The sequence below is a fragment of the Penaeus vannamei genome, chromosome 15 (genome assembly GCF_042767895.1).
Source record: "Penaeus vannamei isolate JL-2024 chromosome 15, ASM4276789v1, whole genome shotgun sequence".
NCBI lineage: Eukaryota > Metazoa > Arthropoda > Malacostraca > Decapoda > Penaeidae > Penaeus > Penaeus vannamei.
The window spans coordinates 14541794-14556854 of NC_091563.1; the positions used below are offsets into that span (position 1 = coordinate 14541794).

Here is a 15061-nt window from a genome sequence, read left to right on the forward strand (position 1 = left end):
CTCATCTTCCCATCTACTTAATAACTTTTCATTGCACTCGAACCCAACCTTAAATCTCATCCTTCTCCTTCGCCTTCAAAACCAACAAACTTAGATCTCGCCTTAATATAAAGTCTGAGAGTAAGTCCCTCTTGTTTTAAATGCTTGGCCAAAATGCAGTAAATCACCCTTAGTAACGAGGTAATTGGCCTTGCTTTAACGACCGTCAAGTGTGATCAACTCGATGATAAATGTGCGTGTATGTGTGTGGTAAGGGCAATGGATATACAGACGCGGAGACAGACACATGCATAATACATACGTACATATATGCATACAGGGAGAGAGGAGGGAGGTAAGGAGTGTATTTGAATATATCTATATCATATACCTGGCTATCTATATCATATATCTGGCTATCTATCTATATATCTATCTATGAATCTATATATTTATACATATATATGCATATGTATATATATACACATACACACATATATGTATATATACATATATACACATATTTATACATATATATACATATGTATATATACATGTGTACACATATATAGAGATATCTATGTACATACATATATATAGGGATATATATACATATATATGTATATATATACATATATATATATATATATATATATATATATATATGTGTGTGTGTGTGTGTGTGTGTGTGTATGTGTGTGTGTGTGTGTGTGTGTGTGTGTGTGTGTGTGTGTGTGTGTGTGTACATATATGCATTTGGTTATATGCATATGGATATATATATATATATATATATATATATATATATATATATATATATATGTATGTATGTATGTATATATATACATATATATATACATATATATATATATATATGTATATATATGTATATATATATATATATGTATATATATATATTATATCGTATCTATATACATATGCATGTCTTTTGTATATATTTTTATGTGGAGAAAGAACTGTATACTTAACATTCAGTACGCACAAGACCTATGTAGACTTACTTGTAATGCACAATAGATATAGACCTGTGTGAATTAATTGAGCATACATCTTTTTCTTCTTTATATAAGTATATCCCTCCCCGCAGATTATCTCTCATTAAAGATTAAGATTTAACCCGGCGGCACAAGCTCCTCCACGTCCTACGCCAGCCAGCCACAACAGCGCCGATTTTCCCGCCAAAAACCGTTAGCGCGTGGCATCATGGCCCCTCTCCCCACCCCTCCCCCTCCCCTCCTCTCCCTTTCCCTCCTCTCCCCTCGCCTGTGCGTGATCACAACACGTGGCACTGGGTCTGTCCTCACCCTTTCCCCTCTTCTTACTCCCCTCTTTCCCCCCCTTCTCTCGCTTCTCACACAGCTGCTCTCGCTTCGACATTTTAAACGTCTTGGGAAGGACGCCTTGGCACGAGGGGTGAGGGAGGAGAGAGAGAGAGAGAGAGAGAGACAGACAGACAGACAGACAGACAGACAGACAGACAGACAGACAGACAGAGACAGAGAGAGACAGAGAGCGAAAGAGAGAGTGAGGTTAGGAGGATACAGAAAGAGAGAAAAGGAGGATAGAGATAAACAGAGAGAAGGAGGATAGAAATAGATAGAGAGAAAGAGGACAGATAAAAAGAGAGAGGAGGATAGAGAGAAAGAGAGAGAGAAGAATAGAGAAAAAGAGAGAAAATGAGGATAGATAGAAAACGAGAAGGAGGATACAGAGAAAGAGAGAGTGAGAGAAGGAAAAACAGACAGAGAGAAAGAAAAGGGAAGAAAGGGAGCCAAAGAGAGGGAGAAAATGACGAAGGACGAGGAAGAGGTGAAAGGTGAAAACAGATACGAGGGAAAAGGCTCCTGAACGGTGACTTTCGAGGGTCTAAAATGCAGGGCGGCGGGCGGGTTGACACTCCACGCTCCAGTACTTATTTTCTCATTTAAAACTACACGCCCACCTCCCTCCCTTTTCTCAACCCACCCACTCGCCGCATGCGCTCTCCCCTTTTACCTACCCACCACGCGCACCCACCCACCCACTTATGCTGAAAAGGACGCGACTCCAAACCATCCAATTATAGAAACTAAAAGAGGGTGAGGTGGAGATTGGCGAAGTAGAGAGAGAGGGGGAGGGAGGAGGGAGGGGGGGAAGGGAGGGAGAGAGAGAGAGAGAGAAAGAGAGAGAGGGGGAGGAGGGGGAGAGAGAGAGAGAGAGAAGGGGGAGGGAGGGAGGGAGGGAGAGAAAGAGAGAGAGGGAGGAGGGAGGGAGAGGGAGAGAGAGAGGGTGAGGGAAGAGGGAGAGAGAGAGAAGGGGGAGGGGGAGGGAGGGGAAGAGAGAAGGGAGAGAGAGAAGTGGGGAGGGAGGGAGAGAGAGAGATAGAGGTTTGGATATAAATGAATGAGAGAGAGAGGCAGAGACAGAAACAGAATCACACAGACAGATATAGAAAAGGGTCAAATAACAAAAAACTGAAAGAATGAATAAAAGTAATGATAAATAAATAAAAAATAGATACAAGAAAACCCTCGAAACCAAAGATAATAACAATCAGCACACACGGACGCACAAACAAAGAATGAGAGAGAGAGAGAGAGAGAGAGAGAGAGAGAGAGAGAGAGAGAGAGAGAGAGAGAGAGAGAGAGAGAGAGAGAGAGAGAGAGAGAGAACCCGTGCTCGAAGCGCTCAAGTGTCGATGAATCAAGAGATCTCATAAGCAATTCACAACAGCTGATTAAGATGTAATAGTCTATTGATCAGCTGATTTGCAAGCAGTGCTTTCACATCAATAGTTGACACCTGCTTATCTACCCATGCAATGAGGAGCTGTCTCATGCATCTTCGTTGATAACTAATCTTTGGGTATTTATTAGCTAGCGTACTGTATCGTTGATAAAGTAATTTTGATTTTATCCAGTTCTATCAAGAACATTACACCGATTTGCTATTTTTCAATATTTTTCTTTCTTATTTGTATGTAAAATGTGGTGGGGATATTACGTACGACTAACATCTGTTAAAAAATTAAGAAGATAAAAAGACACGTTAGGTCTTAATGAAGGAATATATTTAAGGCACAACTATCACAGAATCAAGGTAAACTTGCCTACTATTTGATAAAATCGAGGTCATCAGTCGGTCTCATTAAATAGCATATGTGTCTATACAGGAATCCATAGTAAATCATTTCTTTAAAATATATGTATATATTGTGTTTCTTTTCTTTTCTTCTTTTTAGAAAATTGGGTTGTCCCTATGTCCACAGCTTGGACTAATAAAGAACAAGGTCTTGTTTTACTTGAGAAATCTTAGACCCGCCCATATACGCGGATTGTGTTTCTCGAGACAAAGACGGTCTCTTCTCGATGCGTGTGTTTGTGTTTGGTTAATAAAGATAGATTTTTTAACGACTGTGGCGCGGGCTCGAGGTAGTGCGTTTATAAAAAAATTATTCTCTCTATTGTGTTATTGTTGTTAAGTTATTATCATTATTGTTGTTATTATTATTACTTATCATCATTCATTTTTATTATTATTATTTTTACTTATTATCATTCATTGTTATTGTTATTATTATCATTATCATTGTTATACTTTATTATTATTACGATCGTTATTATTTTTATTATTACTATTATCATTTTTTCTATCATTATCTTTATCATTATCATCATCATTACTATGATTATTATTGTTATCATTATCATCATCATCATCGTTATTATCATTATTATTATCTTTTGTATCATCATCATTATTATTATCATTATCTATCATCATCATAGTTATTATCATTATTATCATCATATTATTATTTAAGCAAACTCAAAAACACCAACCACGTGCCATCCATTCTCTATCCCTAAATCCCTCAGACAGACTTTCTCTCAATCCGAGCCCCAAAAAATGAACATCCACACTGTCTTCTTTAACCCTTATCGTATCCGCACCACAAATTTGTCAGCTGAGATTTCCTCCTCGACTCTCTCGGCTCTCTCTCTCTCTCTCGGCTCTCTCGGCTCTCTCTCTCTCTCGACTCTCTCGGCTCTCTCTCTCGGCTCGCCTGTAGAATGTATGTAATTCAGAGTAAGGCGATCTCCCTTCACCCGCTTCTGCTTACCATAAACTGTAACTTTCTTGGGTTTCTTCGACGACGTGCGTTCAGCTGCCAAGATAATGAGTTTCCGGCGTATTTCTTCGTCATAGGCTCGCCTCGTGGTCTGGTTAGGGTGAGCACGCTTTCTGAGATTAGACCTACTTGCCTCAGGGCGGTTGTCAGTCACGCTTAGATGTTGGAGTCAGTAGGAGTCAGTGACCGAATTATGGCTTTTAAAAAAAATTGGGGTTCTGTTTTGAATTCGGTTCTTTGCTTGATGTTCGTGATTCTTTGGGTGATTGGTGTCTCAAAATGCGTTATTCTCTATCTGATTTTGTTATGGATGATGTGCTGTTCTTAGGCTTCTAAAAAATATCTGTCAGGAAGTAGGCCTATCGCTAGTTTTAGATTCAGGTAGATGACTTAAGCTCTAATATGCACTCTTAGCGGTCGAATGCACTAACCAATACCCCCTGATTCTGATCTTTCTTAAGCCCTGGCAAAGAAAAACCATTATCTTTGTCATCAAGGATATGGATATTGTGGGTTTACACTCAGGGAGTCATGTACTTCTTCTAAAAAGAGACGAAAAAAAATGGAAGGGAGCAGATATTACAGAAAGCAAAGACAAATTTCGATCAAAACAAACCTAAAAGAATAGATTTTGTAAACCGACAACCCACAAACGAATCCAATACCATCACTAAAAGGATCGGAACCGCTACAAATCGCACCGGATCCCCTAATTGCCGCCAAAACGCTTCCTCGCCATTTATAAACGGCTCCCGAACGTCAAGCCAAAGAGAGTTCCCATTACAGCCTACTGTTTAATCACCACCGGAAGCCCCCAAGCCCTAAGGATGGCCCTCCCTTGGCCCTGGATGACGATGACGGAGTGCCACGCTTTCCGGAAGTGCCTCGGAATGTGTCTCTCATTCCGAAAAGTACGGGCGGGCTCGCGTACACCACGTATCATGTATCCTTTTCACCCTTCTACTTTTAAACTTCCTCCTGCTGTATGTGTCTCTGCTGGGCGACCCTCCGAGGCTGCGTCACTTGAAAAATCATTTTCTTTTCTTAACTAAGGATTTGACGGCGAGATGCTTCACCGTCTCAGGGCTGCGTTTGTCTCGTTCTTGGAGTGGAAACCGTCCAGGATGTTTTGATATTTACACTAGGGTTAGTTTATGTGATCTTTTAAATCTTTTGTTGGTTGTAGTGTTCTATGCTAATAACTAATCACCATCATCATTATTACTGTTATTATTATTATCATCATTATCTTTGTATTATGATTATCATTATCCTTATTGTGATTTTCATTATCTTTATTATGATTATCATTTTTGTTACAATTATTATTATCATTATCATCAATATCATCATCACCAACATCACCATTCTCATTATCATTATCATAATTTCTATTATAATCATTATCAACATCTTCATCATTGTTGCTATTATTGCCATTATCCTTATTATTATCATATCATTTTCATTATCATTATCATTCTCATCATCATCATCATCATAGCCATCATTATCATTATATTTATCATTCCCACTTCGTATACGTGCCTCTTGACCTTTGACGAACGAAAGAGAGACACAGAGATGATAAGATAAGTATTCTTAGACATAGGATCCCTACCCCCTCCCCCTTTCCCCTTTTCCCCTTTTCCCCCTCGCCCCCCCCCCCCCATTTCCCCTTGTCTTATACCTCACTCCGATACAGTTCACTTCTTATGACCTCGTTTCAAGTCAGGTCATAGATGGTCACGTGATTCGGTGAATAGATATTTCTGTTGGGGAAGGGGGGGTGTAGAGAGATGGAGAAGAAAAGAAAAATATCTTGAAGAGCAGGTTGATTAGATAATCTTAAAGGGGAGGGGGGGGGGGCTGGAGGTTTATGTTGTATTTATTTTAAAAGGATTTAAATGTTCTCTTTATGTGTTCGTTTTGTGCTATCTGATTGGGAGAAATACAAAAGATGTTCTTATCTATCAGACGCAATCGGCGCATATGAATGCTACTATGTCTGTGCACACACACTCACACAGACGCACAAAGAGGGAGAGAGAGAGAGAGAGAGAGAGAGAGAGAGAGAGAGAGAGAGAGAGAGAGAGAGAGAGAGAGAGAGAGAGAGAGAGAGAGAGAGGGGGGAGAGAGAGAGAGAGAGAGAGAGAGAGAGAGAGAGAGAGAGAGAGAGAGAGAGAGAGAGAGAGAGAGAGAGAGAGATTAATGAATGGATGGAAAAGAGAGAAAGAGGGAGAGAATGAAAGAGAGAGTCAGAAACAGAGACAAGACAAAGACAAAAGCAGAGACAGATAGACAGAAAGACAGAGAGAACCATATAGGGAAAAACCCACCCAAGCCCACTTCCAACAGAATTCAAGAAATCGCACAAAAACACAAAAATTTGAAATAAAACCCAAAGCTCCCCCCCCCCCCCCCACAACAGGCATACCGTGAGGGCCTTCGACGCCCCAACCAACGCCTCATGACTATTCCTCAATGGAGCAGAGACTCGAGGAGGAGGAGGAGGAGGAGGAGGAGGAGGAGGAGGAGGAGGAGGAGGAGATGGAGGAGGAGGAGGAGGAGGCGGCGGAGGAGGAGGAAGAGGAGAAGGAGGAGGGGGCGGAGGAGAAGGAGAAGGAGGAAGAAGAGGAGAAGGAGGAGGTCACACCCGCCGCACAAAAGGGGTTGAAGGCTCTCCGGTGTCACCGCATCTACATATTTCGTTTTTTTTTTTCTTTAGGCCTATGTAGAAAGTTCTGGCCTGCTTGGTGGGGGACAAGTGCGTAATTGGTGTTTGGTTCCTGTTACAAGCACACACGCTCCGAGGGAAACTCTGCCTTACGTCTGCTTTGGGATGGGCTTGTTATGCCCCGAAGGTGTTCACGGAATCGACGTCGGGAAATTATGAATGTAATATTTTGTGTCTTTGAGTATTTAGTTATCTATTATTTTTCTATTTCTTTCCGAATGCTCCTTCTTAGAGAGATATAGGCCTATTGAATCAAGGAATGAGTTTAGTATTGTATAGGAAATATAATCTTAAACCTGATTACTATCATTTTTATTATCATGGTTATTGTGTATCTAGTGTTCTGTGCATTCAATTTCAATCGTATTTAACCTTATGGAATCCAACGGCGTCTACGAATTAAAAATCCCAGCTAAGATTTTAAGAAAAAAAAGAAGGAAAATATTAGGTTTCCTTCTTATAAGTTAAAAAAGGAAGAAGAAAGAAAAGCAAATTAATTAAATGAGAAACTAAGATAACCTTATGGACTCCAACGGCGTCTACGCACTGAAAACCCCAGACTAAGATTTTAAGAAGAAAAGAAAGAAAATAAATAGGTTTCGATTTTTTTCTTTTTTTAAAAAGGAAGAAGAAAGAAAATCAAATTAAACAAACGAGAAACTACGATAACCTTATGGAATCCAACGGCGTCTACGCACTGAAGCCCCCAGACTAAAATTTCAAGAAGAAAAGAAGGAAAACAAAAAATAGGTTTCGTTCTTACAAATTTAAAAAAAAAAGAAAAAGAAAGAAAAGAAAATCACTTAAATGAGAGACTAAGCCAACACGAGGCGCCTCGGGACTCACCCGCGCAGTCGCAAACGCACGTGTATTATTTTACAAATCACTTCCACTCGACACTGAACACCCCCGCCGGGCCATTACTTGCCGCCGATCCCCTGAGGCAGAGACAAGAGTGTTAATGGGCCCCCTTGGACGAGGGAGTGCCAACGGGGCCCCGATAGTGCTTGTGTTATTGTTGGTGGCACTGATAAGGGCATGAGTGAGCCACACGTGAACACACAGGAACACACACACACACAAACATATGTATATCCATATCTATCTATCCTTCTGTATATTCATGTGTGTATATGTATCTGTATATATATATGTATATATATATATATATATATATATATATATATATATATATGTATATATATATATATATATATATGTATATATATATATATATATATACATAAATATACATATACTTATAGATACATACATACATACATACATACATATATATATAAATATATATATATATATATATATATATATATATATATATATATATATATATATATATATATATATATATATATATATGTATGTATATACACACACACACACACACACACACACACACACACACACAAATATATATATATGTATGTATCTATATCTGTGTGTATGTATGCGTGGCATCTAGGTCTGTGTCGGATTATCCGCTTTTCTAGACAAATATCAATTCAATGATGCTGTTCTGGCCGCTTTATTACGCAGCTTTCGTATCTATAAAGCATCAAGATTACCGCTGAACCACAACTCTAAATACATTTTGGTGAATTGACCCAGGAATTGCGCAGACCGGTAGAGCAGTGTTGTCCAAACTGGGGTCCGCGCACCCCTTGGGGAACGCAACATAGATCATAGGGGAACGTGAACGAACGAGGAACGCACACGCCTCACCTCTCGTAATAAGTTGTGTAAGTATTTTTCAAGAATTTTGTTATTTTATTATTTTTTATTCATGTATTAAATTCGAATTTATTGACCAACACTCCTGCAATGGAGTCTTTTCATAATTAGTATATCATTTACATTATCCTAAATTAAAGTTTGTTTAGCCATAGTGGACGAGGATCGGGGGGTACGTAACAGTACAAGAAAGTAATAAAGGGTACAATAGGCGAAAATGTATGGACAGCACTGCGCTAGAGCATATGACAAAACTGCTGTAAATGTTGCTCCTTATAACGAAATCTTATATACTGTATGATACGCATGTAAGTGTAACAGGAACAAGGAAGGGAAGGGCAAGAAAAAACACGAATATGCCGAAGGCCTCTTCGCTAATCCTTCGTCAGGGCATACATATATGCCCTATATGTATGCCCTGACGAAGCATTAGCGAAAAGGCCTTTGGCATATTCATGTGTTTTCTTGCCCATCCCTTCGTTGTTTCTGTTGCAATCTGTTCATCATGAATTCCTCACACGTATGTAAATGTTCTTTTTTATATGGGTTGAATCATCATTTTCTTGAATAGATCGTTATGATTTTACTCTTTTTTTGCATTACAGAAACCCAAATGAAGTATTTCTAATGTATTTCTTTTGAGAATACACGAGGGGAATGTTGATTGCTACAGAGACGTGTAAGAGAAGCATAACCTGAGCCCATGAAGCAGACTAATATAAAAATGAAAAAAAAAACAATCATATTTCTATTTTTTATTGTAGGTGTTATAATCTATGGCAGTGCTGTAACGAAGGTCAAAGAAATGCTTCTGTATATATGCATTTATACATATATATATGTATATGCATGTGCCTATATATATATATATATATATATATATATATATATATATATATATATATATATATATATATATATATATATATGTATGTATACATGTATATATATACACACACGCACACACAGCCACACACACACACACACAAATATATATATATATATATATATATATATATATATATATATATATATATATATATATATATATATATATATATTCCCTCCCCATCTAAGCTCCATCATCCCTGTCACGAAGTGAAACGGGATCCGTCACCCTTGCCTACCCCCTCACCCCCCCATTTCCTCCCTCTCCCCTCGATCATGTAACAGAACCCGTTCACCCTTTGCCCTCGCCACCCGCCCCCTCCCCCACCTCACCCCTCCTCTCCTCCGTGCTCTTCAAGCTTTCGGGGTGCAGTACTACCCCCACTCCCCCTTACAACGCTCATCTTCGGATCACGTGGTTCAAGTTGCTTATTGGTGTATTATATATATTTTTTCTCTGTCTGTTTCTTTCTGTCTGTTTGTCTGTCTGTCTGTCTCTCTCTATCTCTATACCTATTTCTTTCTGTGTATGCGTGTGTCTGTGTGTGTATACAAAGAGAGAGAGAGAGAGAGAGAGAGAGAGAGAGAGAGAGAGAGAGAGAGAGGAGAGGACAGAGAGAGAAAGAGAGAGAGAGAGAGAGAGAGAGAGAGAGAGAGAGAGAGAGAGAGAGAGAGAGAGAGAGAGAGAGAGAGAGAGAGAGAGAGAGAGAGAGAGAGAGAGAGAAAGGAAAGAGAGATAGAGAGAAAGAGAGATGAGAGAGTTGTAGGTGGATTTACTTGCAGTCCTACTTGCTCTTGCCTGTGTTCGTGTGTTCCCTTGCTATGCCACAAATCCAACTTCAGCATTTACCCATATGTGTCTCATTACACCGTGATTACACATAACTATCTACTTGCAGCATATCCATTTTTTTTCTTTTCCTGTTTCCCTTCGCGTTTTTCTTTTTCTGTTATTCTACCAACGCGTACTTATTTATGTCCTAATTCGAAAGGCACCCAATTCCACCTCTATGTCACGCAGAGATGTAATATAGCGTTGTAATATTAAGATTTGGATTAAAATTCGTCCACTAAAATGCGCAGATGGGCTACTTTTAGTCATCAAACGTTAAAACTATGGCGACAGAAAGTCCAACGTTAAAACTAGGCCAGCACTTTAAGTCATCCAACGTTAAAACTATGCCAGCAGATAGTCCACTTCAAGTCATCAAACGTTAAAACTATAACAGCACGCAATATAACACTCATCACTGATAATAATTATTGCTACAGACACCATACTCCATTTTCCCGTGATGTGAAGCTGCACCTGAGCTACTGGTGATGACTAGTTGAAATTAAGACGTGCCAATAACATCACTAAATTATGATTAATTATCATCACTAAGCTGTCAATTATCTCATAATTACCATCACGAATCTGTCATCCTGTCATCAATGATTACCCAGCTGTCATGCGTATTTTCCCCTTGATAAAAACGGAATGTTGTTTCATCAACGTTTTCTAAAGTCATACCTACGTATTTCTCGTGTTCTTCATCTAGATATCGAATTTTTTATCTTTTTTTTCAAGTTTTAGCTCTTTGATTTTCCAGCCTCCATATTTCTCTTCCCCAAATAGCAATAACAATGATAACAATGATAACGATGATATACTTTTTGATGATTCCCTCTCGTTCCCCTATCGTCAGATGTTCAATTACAAATATGCCTGTACAGGAGATATGGATATTTATCTTACACATTGTAATATGTATATTATATACAGCTAGAGAGAGAGAGGGGGGAGATAGATAGATAGATAGATAGATAGATAGAGAGAGAGAGAGAGAAAGAGAGAGAGAGAGAGAGAGAGAGAGAGAGAGAGAGAGAGAGAGAGAGAGAGAGAGAGAGAGAGAGAAGGGAGAGATGATAATTACGTGTGTTGACATTTATTAAGATGGCGACTGCAGAAAAGTGTGTAATTAATTAGTGGAATAAGCACAGAATGAGAAAAAGAATGTAGCGAAACTGATATCTAGTTCTTTAGCTTAAGTAGGATTTTTTTAGATATCTTTTTTGTATCATGCATGTCGGATATTAGTAATTCTGTGAACACGCTGACATACTTTAAATCGATACTGATATAGCTAAGTGAATATAAAGGCAAATTAATCATATATAAACACACACGCACGCACACACGCACTCACACACACACACACACACACACACACACACACACACACACACACACACACACACACACACACTCACACTCACACACACACACACACACACACACACACACACACACACACACACACACACTCACACACTCACACTCACACGCACGCACACACACACACACTCACACACACACACACACACACACACACACACACACACACACACACACACTCACACTCACTCACACACACACGCACGCACACACACACTCACACACACACACACACACACACACACACATATATATATATATATATATATATATATATATATATATATATATATATATATATATATATAATTGTCTATACATACATATTGTGTATGTGTACATGTATATGTGCGCGTGTGCAAATACACAGAATGAACCATCATGACTGTTTCAGAGTTACACAAGAGTGTCCCGCGAGAAGCAGGATGTCTTCGGACACGCCCCTTGCGAAGGTCCAGGAGTGGCAACCCCGATACTATTATTAATTTTGTTAATAATGATAGTTATAATCATGTTACTGCTACCACTGCTAATGATGGTAGTTCTAATCGCAGTAGGGATAAGGTATTATTAATGATATCAATAATAAAGATAAGTGTATGAGTGATGATAAATTTAATAGCGATATTGGCTTTGATAATGATGATGGTCCAGATATTATGAAAGGATCGGATGCCTCCGACGCCACATGCTTCTGACGTCACGACAAAAAAAAATCGAGTTTGATTGAACGACAGTGAGGAATGATGAAAAACCAGAGCAGAATTCAAAAAGTTTGTAAATATTCACTGAATCAATTGTATATGATATCAAAATCTCAATGCATGTATTAATTCCCAAATTAGGCTACACGTAACCCGACGGGTACATCTGCACTTTTCAGAGGGTACACAGAAGCCCTAAATACTAATGATAGCGTACATTGCTGAACAATGCGCAGTGTACACCATATACTACCATATACCGTAATAAATAACGCAGTAACATGGCGCACCAACACAGGAATCGCCAGATAAGGAAAAAAATCCAACATGGCAACCTCTTCTCCCTCTTTCATGTTACAATTTTGCTAAAATGTATGCAATTCTATCGATGCCCTCATTAGGATGAAACCTTTGCGCTATCTCTCCACTTGAAGATTTCATGATAGATGAATACCCTTGGTTCATCCGGCTACACGTGAACTTGTCAGAAAGAACATAAAAGAACATAAAGGAACAAAGAGGAGGGAACCATTATATTGGAACCACTATAAAGGGAATATTATGCAAAAGCGTTTCCTTCAACAGAGTGAGACACAGTTATAGTTGAAACCACTCACTCAAACTATTGACCCCGCCGTTCATTGAGAAACAAGGTCACAATCTATCGGTCGTGAGATAAGTTTTTTTTTTTTTTTGCTACCTGTAAGAGAGTGAGTATGGCCCAGACTATTGTTTGTTATCTATCTATCTCCCCATCTTACTACACAAGTTTTTTTTTTTTACAATATGCGCATAAATGTCTCAAGAATTTTTGACCAGGAATGACATATCGTAAGACATTCCAGTGTTCTTTAGCGCTGTAAAATGCAATCACTAAGAAGGTATACAACAATCGACAAAAAAAAAATCAATGTATGACCTGTGGCCTCTTGTCGTTCAATACATTGAGTTGCCTTCAGGGAGGATCGAACTCCCGGCCTCTGGTTTACTAGACCAGCGCTCTAGCCACTGAGCTATGAAGGCGTTGTACGTTTGTATGTTACTGATTGTATAGATTTTTTTTTTAAGATACTAAATTGGTAAGCTAGAATAATGAACTAACTGTTATCTGGAGACGAGACAAGATAAACTACTCACGATAAAATGTATCATATTTTTGTAAACATTATAAGACTGAAAGGTCTAATGTCAAATGTGATATTTAATATAGTTACCCAGTTAGTTCCTAGTGTATTTGAAAAATGGGAATATCGTTGGTAATTACACACGAGACTAAAGTTTGAAAGTTGATCATTAACTGTTGTGAGTTAAGTCTGGTATCTCCTTCCCTTAGATCCCTAAAATTTCTAAGTTCTAATGTATCTCTTTTTATCGTGTCCCCCATTTGACTCACACGCATATGCACACACACATACATACGATCTCTCTCTCTCTCTCTCTCTCTCTCTCTCTCTCTCTCCCTCTCTCTCTCTCTATCTATCTATCTCCTCCCTCCCTCCCTCTCTTTCTCTCTCTCTCTCTCTCTCTCTCTCTCTCTCTCTCCCTCTCTCTCTCTCTCTCTCTCTCTCTCTCTCTCTCTCTCTCTCTCTCTCTCTCTCTCTCTCTCTCTCTCTCTCTCTCTCTCTCTCTCTCTCTCTCTCTCTCTCTCTCTCTCTCTCTCTCTCTCTCTCTCTCTCTCTCTCCCTCCCTCCCTCCCTCTCTCTCTATCTATTTCCCTCCCTCCCTATCTCTCTCTCTCTCTCTCTCCCTCCCCATGGCATCCAGCCTCATTCGCAAAGACCTATTTCGAAGTTATGGTCTGAATGGGCAAGAGCGTGGATCCAGATGCTACAGCGAGATGGGCTCTGCTGAAGAGTGTTCCGTTGTGGTTGTTCTGCTGGTTGTAGCTAAAGGAGACTTACCCTTAGATTTGACTGATTTATGGACCTTGTGAACATGGGCTCATAATGAAGCCTAGAATACGTCTAAGTTCATGAGTATTCTTTTTAAATGGGGATGTCCGTTAAGATGCTGTGAAGTCACGATGTCAGAAGTGATGTCAGGAAGCAGTTTCCAGAAGAATCATAGTTTCAGACATTATAATATGTGATAATTGCTAAATCGCCAGTGTTTTCGAAATTAGTCCATCATCGAGTAGTTTACTGTTCTGATTTTTTTTTGGGGGGGTTGACTCAGTTTTTGAAGAAATCTGAAACATTATTCTCACTATTTAGTAATAAGAAATATGAATTATATATCAAACAATATTCAGTGATAAGTTAGATTTTTCAGACAACGGCCCTGAATTGTCATTACATAAAAATTTTTATTCAATGGTAATTAGAATTCTGCCATAACTAACTGACAATATCTACAGTATAACACCAAAAGTAATTTCCATTTATCTGCCTTGTAGCAAAGGTTATGATCATAATGATTAATATAATAATAACGATAGAGAGAGTAATGATAATTAAGAACAGATAACAAAAATGGGTTACAATAAGGGTAATAAGAGTAGTAATGATGATGTGATAATGTCCTTAATGGTGTTGATTAGTTATTATCAAATCGTCATATTCGTGATTGTGATGTGGTCAAATTATTGGTAAATAGATAGGTAGAATAAATGGCGACATAATATTTATTGATATATTTTCGTTCAATAGAAA

At 38.7% G+C, this 15061-nt stretch overlaps 1 non-coding gene across 1 annotated transcript; it reads right to left on the minus strand.

The window, feature by feature from the left end:
• Positions 1–13360: 13360 nt before the first annotated feature.
• On the minus strand, positions 13361–13433 carry TRNAT-AGU (transfer RNA threonine (anticodon AGU)). Its single transcript has one exon. It is a non-coding gene; the product is annotated as a tRNA-Thr (tRNA).
• Positions 13434–15061: the final 1628 nt, after the last annotated feature.